General features: G+C 51.5%; 1 long non-coding RNA gene across 1 annotated transcript; it reads right to left on the reverse strand.

Moving 5' to 3' along the window:
- Window positions 1-462: 462 nt before the first annotated feature.
- Window positions 463-10,895, reverse strand: LOC134558159 (uncharacterized). The gene is made up of 3 exons (XR_010082292.1): window positions 9,684-10,895; window positions 1,139-1,804; window positions 463-598 (listed from the first exon to the last, which is right to left on the reverse strand). It is a non-coding gene; the product is annotated as an uncharacterized LOC134558159 (long non-coding RNA).
- Window positions 10,896-13,045: the final 2,150 nt, after the last annotated feature.

Below are 13,045 nucleotides of genomic sequence, written 5' to 3' on the forward strand. Positions count from 1 at the left end.
ATTTTAGGTCACAGGGGGTCACTTGAGGTCATTTCAGACCCCGATCGGGGTTACTTCAGGTCATTGGGGTTATTTTAGGTCACAGGGGTCACTTGAGGTCATTTGGGACCATGATCGGGGTTATTTTAGGTCACGCGGGCACTTGAGGTCATTTGGGTTACTTCAGGTCACAGGGGTCACGTGAGGTCATTTGGGACCCTCTTTGAGGTGTTTGGGGTTCCCTGAGGCCATTTGGGGTCCCGTGGATACGAAGCCCTTTTGGCCCACATTGTAAAAGATTGTTAAAATTGAACCTGTTAAAAATGCTGGGGTTTCATTTTTAACTCTAAAAATGAAAATAATTTTAAAAGAATTGTCTAAAGGCCTTTGGCCCCATCAATATTGAGCTGAGCAGGCCTGGGGGGGATGGAGCTCCCAGCCCCTCACACCCCTCAGGATTTCTGTGCTGTGCTTTTTAAAACGTGCACCCAAAAATCCATTTCTGCAGCAAAGACAGGCCTGCATAATCACCTGTCCTCTGCACTGCCAGGCACTGGACATTAAAATGTCTGAACAGGGAATTCTGCAGCAAGTCCAGTTCTGAATTATTTTTTACCTCCTGGAAAGCAAAAAAAAAAAAAAAAAATAGAAGTGAATAGAATAACCAATAAAAGATAAAAATTCTCCTCTTCTTTCTCTCCAATTGAAGAGACATGTGCAGCGTTTTACATTCCAAAAGGGTTTTGTGCTGATACTAAAACCTCATCAGTGGGGTTTATTAATTGATTCCATTTGCAGGGATAAACCTCAGAGTCTCTCCTGGCGTGGTTTTCTTTGTTTCCTGTTTGGGAGGCAGAGCAGGGACAGCAGCAGCCACCCAGCCCTGCAGATGATTTTATCAACCCCAGAGCTCTGGGCAGAGCATTTCCCTCCCCGCAGCCCACCCTGAGCAGCACAACTGCTGCAAGGATTGAATTCTGCCAGCTGGGAAGGGTTTGGGTGGGAAGGGGCCTCGGAGATGATCCCATTCCCCCCTGCCAGGGCAGGGACACCTTCCACTGTCCCAGCTTGTCCCAACCCCGCCCAGCCTGGCCCGGGCACTGCCAGGGCAGCCCCGGGTGTGCTCTGAATGCCCAGGGGAGCAGCAGCTCTGTCTCACCTGGGTCACTCCCAGAGATGCCACTGCCAGCTGGGGATGCCACCGGTGCTGCCAGAGCCCTCCTGCTCCTGCCCAGCCCTGCAGTTCTGCTGCAGTTGCACATCTGAAAGAGGAAAGCAAATTTCTGCAGTTGTTCACTGCTTATACTGAGCGGTTTTTGAGTGGATGCTTTGATAATGGTATAAATATATAAAAAAAGGAACCAAACAAAAACTACACAAATCTGAATTTAACCTGGGTAACTCAGCAAAGCTCAGCTGGGTGCAGTGGATGTTCCTGCACCTGCCAAGGCTGTTGGTGAGCTTGCAGTGACCACAAAATGAGCTGTTCCCCCCTGTTCACCCCCTCTCCAGCAGGCTGCCAAAATCCCCGAGGGAATGAAGTGCTGAGGTTCCCTGAGCCTCAGCTCCCCCTTTGGGCCCAGTCAGGCCCCCCCAGTACTGAATCACCACAGGGGAACTTCTGGTGAGGCACCAACCTTGAGCTGCCACCGGGGCCGGGTTCTCCCTCTTGGGAATGTCTTGAGGCAGGATTTGCCCGTGGAAAGGTCGTGCACACACAGGAGTCCTGCACAACTCCCCAGAAGGGGCTGCTGCTCATCCCCTCAGTCCTGAACAAACCCTTCCCTTGTCCTTGAGATCTTCCCATTAAATCCAGCCTTGTCTCCTGTAGAAAGCAAGCCTGACCTTTCCCACTGAATTAAGAGCCAATTTATTACATATTTATATTCATAATGAGATCAAAAGGGACAATGCTCAGATGACCCAGAGATCAGCCCAAGACACGAGAGATAATTGTTTCCTTAATTGCCCCGCCTGAATTGAATTACTTGTGCAATGTGTGAGCTCAGATGAGAGGAACAGAGGAGGTGTCACAGCCCTGGTCCTGAGCGCTGCCCTGGCAGCTCCTGCTGGCCTGGGGGCTCAGCCTGTGACCCCTCTGCAGCTCCACCCTCTGTCCCCAGAGCTGTGCCAGGGCCACCAAACCCAGCCAGGGCCACCAAACCCAGCCAGGGCCACCAGACCTAGCCAGGGCCACCAGACCAGCCAGGGCCACCAAACCCAGCCGGGGCCACCAGACCCAGCCGGGGCCACCAGACCTAGCCAGGGCCACCAAACCCAGCCAGGGCCACCAAACCCAGCCAGGGCCACCAAACCCAGCCAGGGCCACCAGACCCAGCCAGGGCCACCAAACCCAGCCGGGGCCAGCTGCACTCCCTGCTCCAGGACTGGGAATTTTTACCCAGACTTTGGCCAGTGGGGAGGAGCTGGCACACAGAGCCCACAGAGGTGCTGAGAGAAGGGCCAGGGCTGTCCCCACCCCACCCAGGTCCCTCCCACCGCCCCAGGCTGCTCCAGGATCCATCCAGCCTGACCTGGGCACTGCCAGGGATCCAGGGGCAGCCACAGCTGCTCTGGGCACCTCCTCCCTCATTGTGCCTCAGTTTAAAACCCTTCCCCATGAGCTCTGGCAGTCCTGGGGCTGTCACTGCACCACCCCACGTGGGTGACAATGACCCCCAGCACCCCTCCCTGGCACTGAGGGGCAGCAGAGCCTTCGTCCCAGCCAGCCCCAGCTTTGCCCACAGCCCCCAGCACAGGCTGCCGTGAAAAGGTGAATAAAGACACCAATATGTTCCTTACACTGCTTTTTGTGCATTATTTATCAGTGGTTAAGGAATTGGGGCTGTTACAAACGGCAGCAAATGAGGGTGGCATCAATTTTAAAGAGTCTGTAATAGCTATCAGGTGGCTACAGGATTTATTATAAATAACTTACGGATTTGCTGAGTCCTCAGACCTGCACCAACAACTGATCACTGAATAAAAACATCCGAGTGAAGTGGAACTGCAAGTTATTAACCTGGATATGAGAACCATTTGAACCTGCTAAGAAGGCCCCATTAAAGACAGAGAAGACATAACAGCCTGTTGCTCTAGTTCCAGGATAAGTGAGCCAAAGAATTAAAAGATGATATTAAAATGAATAATATATTGAGAACCTCTTGCACTTGCCAATGCAAGGTGGGAGCACTCCCAGGGCTGTTGTTGCACCTTCTCAGCCCCTCAGATGAGAAGGAGATTGTGTCTCAGCCAGCTGGGCAAGCATGCAGGAGCAGGGAATAACAGAGCTGGAAGCTGAGTGCAAAGGGGGATAAATAGCAGGAAAATTAAAGGGTTTGTGGGAGGTTAATCGGGGAAAAAAAAGCACTCAGGTAATTCCCATCAAAAAATCCCCAAAGCCTCTGGCTGCATGTCCAGCTCCAGGAGAGGAAGATGGAATCAGAGCAGAAAACAGGATTGGGGCTTGTAAAGAGAGCAGAAATCTGCTCTAAATCAGATAAAGATGCTGAGGGCCCCAGAGGATGCCCTGGTAGTGTTCACTGACCACAGAGAGGAAATGATTGCTTTGGAGGAGGGCAGGGCAGAGCTCCCCAAAATCCACTGAGCCACAGAAACTGCCCAGGGCTCTCCCAGGGCAGACTCCCAAATCCCCCCTAACCCTGCCCCTGCCTGGGGGATGCCATTCCCCTGTCCTGTCCCTCCCCTGGGGCAGATGTGAGGCTCAGGAGCAGCTTTAGGCACGCACATTTACGGTGACATCGCCTCATTTTGGTCCACCTGCATTTGCAGTGCCAAGAGGGGGGGGGAAATTCTCTTTTTTCAAGAGATTTGAGAACTTTTTACCCCAGAAACTCCCTGGAGCCCCAGCTCCTCTCCCCAGGCACTCCCTTTGAACAAACCCTGTGACTCCAGGGAGGAGCAGCTCCAGCCAAGCCCTGCGAGGCTCGAGCTCCTTCCTTCATCTCCCTGCATTATAAATAATTTCCATAGAAACTGGAAATATTCCCTAAACCAACAGAGGCTCCCTTATTTCCAGCAATTATCTTAAGGTCTGATTTGCATTTTAAATGTCACCTGTATAAATTAACACTGTTTACTGCTCACACTGTCATTATTCTGAGTCATCTGGCAATAGCCAGCTCCAGACTTCCTTTGTTTGCTGCAGAAATCCCCACACGGGAGCATCCCCTGCACCACTCTGAGCTGCCTCCTCTGACACAGGTGCCTGGCTCCTGCTCCGGGCTCCTAAACATTCCCTTTGTCCCTGGGCTCGCTCATTGTGGCAGTGAAACTCTCCCAGAGCATCACTCGGGGTGCATTTTTCAGCTGCTCTGCAGCTTGCACAGCTGTTCTCTCCTGGAGGGGTCCCAGGAAGCAGCAGCATCCCTGATTTTCCAGCCCTGCTCTGCATTCCCCTGCATTCATTTTTTAAAACTCGCAGTCATTTTTAGGTTATAAATGACTTTTTTTTTTTTTCTTACACTAAACTTCAAGGACAAACAGCACATCTCCACATTTGAGAAGTTTGAAAGCCACTTCAATAATTCAGGTGTGCCCTTAATGGGTCATTGGCAAACTGGGGGGCTCCCAGTTCAGACTGGGAGTGCTCTCCTGATGCACAGGGCACACAGGTGAATTCCAGTCCTTGTCCTGGCCAGAGGGGATCTGCTCCTGATCTCCCTCCAGGCCTGGCTGAGGGGGACACCCCTCACTCCCCGAGCTTCAAACCCTTCCTCGAGCAGCCTCTGGCCAATCCCCTCCTCCCCAAACCATTCCCACCACCCAGGCCAGGGCAAGGCTCTGAAATCCGCCCTGCTCAGAGCAACATTCCCAAATTTTAGGTGGGGAAAACCAGAGTCCAGCCAAGTCTACCTGGATCAAATGGATGGGGACGAGCAGCAGCGATGAGGGGCAGTTTTACAACATTTCACCCCAAAAAAGGCTTTATAAAATGTTCCTCAAAGCCAGGAGAGGCTGGAAGGGCAGGCCCTGCCCACCTCCTGATAATTACTTGTTAATCACAGTCCCCTGGTACTCATTATTTCATTGTAACCATTCCCAACAATTTTCTTCAATTATTATCCCAATTTTTTCCATCCTTCAAACAAATTCTGGCAGTTGAACCCGACCACACTTGGGATTAGAAACTGAAGAGGAGCTGCTAAAATCACAGTTCCTGCCTGGAAATTAAAAACTGAGAGAAGAAAGACACTTCCCTTTAAATATTCCCCAACCAAACCTTCAATTAATAAAAAAATATAAAGCAGAAACATTGAAAATCCAGGAAAGCTTCCCCCAGGTCTGAGCCTCAGCATGGGAGACGAAACATTCCCCCTCTCTTCTCTCAAAAGCAGCAGCTCCATTTTCCATTTTCTTCCCAGGTGAAGCACACGAGGATATCAGAGCCCCACAAGGTGATGTCCTTCAGCATAATTGTCCTAGAAAATTATTATACTGAGGAAGTTTATGAAATTATTATTGTGTCCAACTTTCCAGTTCAGCTTAGGGATCAGTCTGGGTGAACTAATTCCATCTCCCTAATGATTAAATGCTTCATATTAATATAACCCTGAGCGGGCAGGTTCAAGCAGCCTGCCTTGCCTTCATTCCCTGCAATAATTAGATCTTGAGAATCATTCTGTGCCTCCTTGGCTTTCTCTAAGTTTGTTGTTTCTTAAAAAAAGTTCTCCTGCACCTCCTGTTGCCTCCTGTCCTCATGGGCAGAGCATGGGTTTGCCTCTGCCTTGGACAATCCTGGATTTCCCCATTGAAAGCAGCTGGAAAAGCTGGAGGAGCCAGGCAGGGAACAGCTGGAGTGAATCCCTCGGGACACAGCCAGAATTCGTGGAACTGCAGCTCCTTCCATGCTGTGACAGAAATGTTTGACCACAGGAGGTGAAACACAAAAGGAGAACCTCTGGGTTCCTCCAGCATTAAAACCTTCGAACTGCTCCTGCAGAGAATTCCCGGAGCTTTTATCACAGCGAGTCCCAGGGAATCCCCTGGGCAGGAGGAGGGAGAGGCTGGAGCAGAAGGCAGAGCAGGAGCCTGGTTTATCCTGGAGGGCTGCGAGCCTTGTTCCATCCCCTCCCTCCTGAACCCAGGAGGCAGCGCTGCTCAGCCCGCTGGGGCCAAAATCCAGCGGCACCAGGGGATGGAGGCATCCATGGATGCTGACAAATCCCTCAGGAGGGGATGGAGGCTCCCATGGATGCTGACAAATCCCCCAGGAGGGGATGGAGGCTCCCATGGATGCTGACAAATCCCCCAGGAGAGGATGGAGGCTCCCATGGATGCTGACAAATCCCCCAGGAGAGGATGGAGGCTCCCATGGATGCTGACAAATCCCTCAGGAGGGGATGGAGGCTCCCATGGATGCTGACAAATCCCCCAGGAGGGGATGGAGGCTCCCGGGCTGACAAATCCCCCAGGAGGGGATGGAGGCTCCCATGGATGCTGACAAATCCCCCAGGAGGGGATGGAGGCTCCCGGGCTGACAAATCCCCCAGGAGGGGATGGAGGCTCCCATGGATGCTGACAAATCCCCCAGGAGGGGATGGAGGCTCCCATGGATGCTGACAAATCCCTCAGGAGGGGATGGAGGCACCCAGGCTGACAAATCCCCCAGGAGAGGATGGAGGCTCCCGGGCTGACAAATCCCCCAGGAGGGGATGGAGGCTCCCATGGATGCTGACAAATCCCTCAGGAGGGGATGGAGGCATCCATGGATGCTGACAAATCCCCCAGGAGGGGATGGAGGCTCCCAGGCTGACAAATCCCTCAGGAGAGGATGGAGGCTCCCATGGATGCTGACAAATCCCCCAGGAGGGGATGGAGGCTCCCATGGATGCTGACAAATCCCCCAGGAGGGGATGGAGGCTCCCGGGCTGACAAATCCCCCAGGAGGGGATGGAGGCTCCCAGGCTGACAAATCCCCCAGGAGGGGATGGAGGCTCCCATGGATGCTGACAAATCCCCCAGGAGGGGATGGAGGCTCCCGGGCTGACAAATCCCCCAGGAGGGGATGGAGGCTCCCAGGCTGACAAATCCCCCAGGAGGGGATGGAGGCTCCCATGGATGCTGACAAATCCCCCAGGAGGGGATGGAGGCTCCCATGGATGCTGACAAATCCCCCAGGAGGGGATGGAGGCTCCCAGGCTGACAAATCCCTCAGGAGGGGATGGAGGCTCCCATGGATGCTGACAAATCCCTCAGGAGGGGATGGAGGCTCCCATGGATGCTGACAAATCCCCCAGGAGGGGATGGAGGCTCCCGGGCTGACAAATCCCCCAGGAGGGGATGGAGGCTCCCATGGATGCTGACAAATCCCCCAGGAGGGGATGGAGGCTCCCAGGCTGACAAATCCCTCAGGAGAGGATGGAGGCTCCCATGGATGCTGACAAATCCCCCAGGAGGGGATGGAGGCTCCCATGGATGCTGACAAATCCCCCAGGAGGGGATGGAGGCTCCCATGGATGCTGACAAATCCCCCAGGAGGGGATGGAGGCTCCCAGGCTGACAAATCCCTCAGGAGGGGATGGAGGCTCCCATGGATGCTGACAAATCCCTCAGGAGGGGATGGAGGCTCCCATGGATGCTGACAAATCCCCCAGGAGGGGATGGAGGCTCCCGGGCTGACAAATCCCCCAGAGGGAGTTTTCCCCCAGCACCCTGGGATGGGGTTGTGTCCCACTGGGGCTGTCCCAGCCCTCCCAGCCCAGGGTGGAACCAGCTCCTCACCCACAGAGGTTTCTCAAATGTGGAAATGGGTGTGGGGTGTGTGAGACTGGAGCTTTTTAATGATGATAACACCACAAAACGCCTGGAACAAACGGCTTTGGCTGCTGCTGTACTCACTGTGCAGGCAGAGCTGTCCCTAATTAGATAATAGGAGATTTCTTGGCTCACTCCAAGCAATTCCGAAGAAAGAGCCTCATTATTGATGGGACAAACCACACAAAGCAATGGAGCAGAGTTTAATAAAGCAGGGAAGTATCAAAGAGAGAAAGGTTTTAATTCTTAATAAGTAGATCCATGGGTTTCATTAACCAGTGTTCAAAGGGGTTTTTTAGGGTTGTTTTTATTACCTAATTAATTAAAGCCTGGCCAATGAGATAGATTAGTCCAATGGAATTGCATCTTATATTAATAGCAATACTAATTAATCACTGAGCTGAAGCATTCCTCTGCACTGAGGAGAAATCATTCCAGGGTAGATTTGGAGAGAAAGCTGGAAAGGAAAGGGGAAGGATGGGCTGAGCATGGTTTTCTCCCCAAAATGTGATTTTGATGATCATGGCCAGTCCAGCTGATAAAATGCAGGAATAAATGTAAAATAACAAGTTAAACATTTTTAATGGCGTTTCCGAGGCTTTAAATGCATTTTCTAAAGCCCTTCCACGGAGCCATCCTTGCTCTGCCCCGGGTTCCAGCTCCACATTCCCAGGATGAGGAGGCCTGGATAAACCAGCACTGAGACCCAGGGATTATCCCAAATCCCCCCAAATCTCTGTGACCTCCACTCACACACACAGCCTGAATCCCAGGGAGTCTCGGGTGGGACAGAGACCTCCTTCCCTTCTCCTCAGCACACATTCCCAGCCAGGAAAAAAGAGGAAAAAAGAAACAGAAAGGGAAAAAAAGAAGCAAAAAGGAAGGGAAAGGAAGGGAGGAAAGAAGGGAGGAAAAAGAATGAAAATAAAGCAAGGGGAAAAAGGAAAAACAAACAAACAAACAAACCCAACTCTGTTGAATCTGATTTTCCTGCCACCAAATTATGGATAATTCTCCTCCTACTCTCCAGCAGGATCCTGGCTCTGCCATGGTGGATCCGTGCACTCTGCTGCAGGCAGGGAAGCAAAAGCAAAGGAGAGGGAATCATTTGTAGATAAATATTAAAAAAAGAGAATCTGTAACTCCCACATAATTTGTTTTCTCATTAAGCAGCGTCTGCGAGCACGGGGATATTTGATCTATTAAAATTGCTTATTTAAATACTCCTTCTAGAGTTAATTTTTCCTCCTGAAGGCTGCTGCAAAAAATCCATCTCCTCTGGAACAGGGGAGGGGGAAAAGCAGGGTTTTTTCAGGCCCAAGTTTTGTATTCCATATGAAGTTCTGTGACAGAACCACGCTGCTGCCGCTGCTGCTGCACACGAGGATGATGATTCATGGAGCTTTCCAAGAGCTGTGCATGTTAGCAATGACTTAGCCCAAATGAACATTATAAATAATTAACAGTATGCAGATTGCCATTATTGGAAAGCCCCTGGGCCTTACCCAGAGAGTAATTTCAATTATTCAAAAGTATTAATAAACTGAAATAGTCTTTTTTTTTTTTTTCCCCACTTAATTTGTCTGGGTTTTTGTATTTTAGAGCACCTGCCTCAAGTGTGGAAGAGCCAAGGGAGTTCTCCCTATGATCTTCCAATGCCAAGGGAATTCTCCCCACAATCCCTAAATTCCAGGGAGATTTCTCCATGATCTGCAGATTCCAGGGAGTTCAACCCACAATCTCCCAATTCCAGGGGGTTCCTCCCACACTCTCCCTCTCCCCAGGGCAGGAGGCACTGGGGCACTCCCAGTCACACCAGTTGCTCCCCGTGGAGACTGGAACTCCTCCCCAGACCCAGTAAATCCAGCCCTGAGCACCGAGGCTGGGCTGGGGCTGCTCCCAGCTCTCCCAGTTCACCCAGTTCCCACCTGTGGCTGGAGCAGGAGGTCAGAGCATCCTCACCAGTTGAGGACTGGGTTGTACTGGTGCCTTTCCCCTCCTTGCCAGCGTTACCTCAATAAAAAATAACTTCCCAGGGATGCTGTTTGAGGACCCAGCCGTGCTGCTGCCCTGGAAAACGGGAGTGACCAGCTCTGGGCACTGCTGAGGATGGAGCAGCCGCCCCAGCTCTCATCCTCCACACTGCAAAAGGTGAGGCAGCAAAAATCACAGACCTTTGGGGGGAAAAAGGCGCTTTTCAGTCATATGGTTCCAAACCAAGGGCCTCTCATCAGTGTGGGGACAAACGAGGCTGAAGGGGCACAAAGCAGCTCCCAGGGAGCATTCACTGGATAAACCTTACCAGAGGTGATCAGTGACACAAAATCCCTCCCTCAAAGCAGCTCCAAGGCCGGATAAAGCTGAGCATCCCTGGGAATTAGAAGTGCCGTGTCCCCTTTCCCAGCTGGGGATGCTCTGCAGCTCCCCGGGCAGCGCTGACCCCGCATTTCCCGGGAAGTTGGAAAATTCCCTTTGCCATGCCCGGAGCCCCGAGGCTGCAGCGCAGCCACAGCCCCGGAGCGCGGCACAAGGGAGGGCTCTGCTGGAGCGCCCCGGAGCTGCAGCCCGCGCACCCCTGCCCTGCTCCCAGCACTGCCGGTCCCCGCATTTCACATTTATTTCAGTCACATTGGGGGTTTAAATCTTGTATCACAAGCAATCTTACTACTCCAGCCTCCCAGGAAAGCAGCAATGGCAGAGCGGCTTTTTTGAGATAATTTCTTAAACGGGGGCTGGAAAAGCTGCAATCAAAGCACTCAGGCCCAGCCCAGAGCTGCTCATCCCTCTGGGGGCAGATAAGGCAGCAAGACAAGATAAGGAACGACAGCAAACAGCAGCTCAGGGCGGTGAGGAAATGTGCAGCCACAGGAAAAACACCAGAGCTGGGTGCTTGCCCCAAAATCAGTATTCCAGCCCCTTTACACCACTGTAGGATTGACACTTAGAATGCAGCAAAAGTAAAGAAAGGCAAAGTTCTCATTATCCAAAATCCCAGAGGAACTTTAAAACCACTGCAGAATCCCCATCTGTGATGTTCAACAGAGATTTCCCTGGACGGTGGAGTCTGATCCAGACACAGCCAACGCCCTCCAGCAGCTCCCCACAGCTCCAGCAGCTCCACACAGCTCCACACAGCTCCACACAGCTCCAACAGCTCCACACAGCTCCACACAGCTCCACACAGCTCCCCACAGCTCCAGCAGCTCCACACAGCTCCACACAGCTCCAGCAGCCTTTGCAGCAGGACTGCAGACCAGGAAACAACACAGGACATAATGACAGTCAGAGAGAAAACAAATCCGCGAGGGAAAGCAGCACAAGAGAACCAATCAATCAATCACAGTGATGGTCAGGCAGCTCATTTCCACATTCCTGCTCCCAAACCCAGCAGCAGCTCCTTCCCAGGCTGGTTATCCACGGGCTGGAGAGAGCCCAGCAAGGTTCCTGGGGCAGAATTCCCACCTGGAGCAGGATTTTCATGGCCTGCTTGGATAAAGGATTGGGAATGCCAGCAGGGAGGTCAGGACGTGCTCATGAGACCAGGAACTGCCCCACTTCACTTATCCCACATCAATCCCTGCTCTCAGCTGCCCCAAATCCTCATGGAGAGGGGAACAGGGGGAGAAGAGCGAGCCCTGTTGTTTTGGGGTGGATTTATCCTCCTGCAGGAAGAATAAACGGGATTCTCCCAGCCCTAATCAGATGAAATCCCAGAGTACAGAAGGTGCAGGGAGATCCCCTACAAGACAAACACACATCCAAGTAGTCAAACATACTATTCTTTAATGCAGATTTGCAAAACACAAGCCAAGTGTTGAAAATTCAGGACATTTCATGAAAGCATATTTGGTCCTCTTCCAAGTTTCCTGTCCTCAGTAAAATACTTCATGGATAAATAACAATTAAGCATACATGGCACTTTTAGTTAGGAAAACCTGATATTGCACATGATACCAAGAAATACCAGAGTCTGTTTCAGCAAGTGATTCCAGCACTGTTATCAGTTCCATTTTGATGCCACTGACTTGTACAAAAGTTCTCATTTTAGTGCACAACAGGTGCCCTGTCTTTACAGAGTAAAAACATGTCCAAGCAGTTTTAGAACAAAGAGGAAGAAAAATTGGCTCCTGAAGGAACAGTCTTTTGTCACCAGCCTCTGTGAGGATGAAGAGAATTTCTATGGGAAGATGATTGTCACATCACCAGGCAACAGAAATTCCAGAGCAATTCCCAAGGGAAGCTGACCTTGGCTGGAAGGCTGCAATTCCTGTCTGGGCTGCTCCCATTCTCAGCCACCTTTCACTATTCCTGGCAATCCCAAGGAAAACACAATGGCAAAACAGTTGTGCAACTTCCTCACGGTCGTGGAGCTCTCTCTGGAAAGCTCTGGAACGGATTCTGTGCACAGCCCTGGCCTGGGACCCTCCCTGGGTTCGGGAGTTCAGAAGGCACAAACACAGAGTGGCCAGGGTCACATTCAGGGAGCTCAGCTGGGAGTCAGGGACAAACCTGGACCAGGAGAAGCCACCACTACCCTTAGGGTGTGTCTGTCCTGCTGTCCTGTCCTTCCTGGTGCCAATTCCACCCCCAAATCCTGCCCACCCTGAGAGTTCACACAGCCAGTGTGGGGTGCTGTGCTGGGCTCCCACCCCACCACTTCTGGTTCCAGAGCCGGCTGAGCCCCCCTGGCCCAGCAGCAGCACGGAGAGCCCAGCCCTGCCTGCCCCAGCCCATCCTCCTCACCCTGCACTGCCTGCAGGCACAGCCTGAACTCTCTGCATCACACCTTGAGTTCCTGTTCTCCTTTCAGACAGCTCAGACACTCCAATACCTTTGGCAAAGCCAATCCTACAGGAGCTGGAATCAGCAGCTGCCTCAAACACCAAGGCAGCCCATTCTATTGCAATATTTTTGGAAATTTGAACCTATTTCCCTCTCCCCCCTCCAACCCTTCACCCCTTCAAACACACACAATAAGACTAAGGAGACTTGATGATGTTTTTTGCCTGAATACAAGATCCAACTATCATGGAATAGAAGATGCTACAAGAAAGTCCCTGAGATGCATCTGTACATTAAAAGATTCCAACAATAACCTCTCCAGCACAAACTTCATATTTATTAGAAATGTTTTGAGTTGCAACACGTGGTTTACGAAAACCAATGTTGTTGTAAGAAGGTGAAAATACAGCAGATCAAGTTGCCCTTGTATTTATGCCTCAATTTAAAAGTCATTAAGCCAAAAATAACATTCTACTACTTCAACTGTAGTTAGAAGTAAGCAATGGGG

This window comes from Prinia subflava, chromosome 14 (genome assembly GCF_021018805.1).
Source record: "Prinia subflava isolate CZ2003 ecotype Zambia chromosome 14, Cam_Psub_1.2, whole genome shotgun sequence".
Lineage (NCBI taxonomy): Eukaryota > Metazoa > Chordata > Aves > Passeriformes > Cisticolidae > Prinia > Prinia subflava.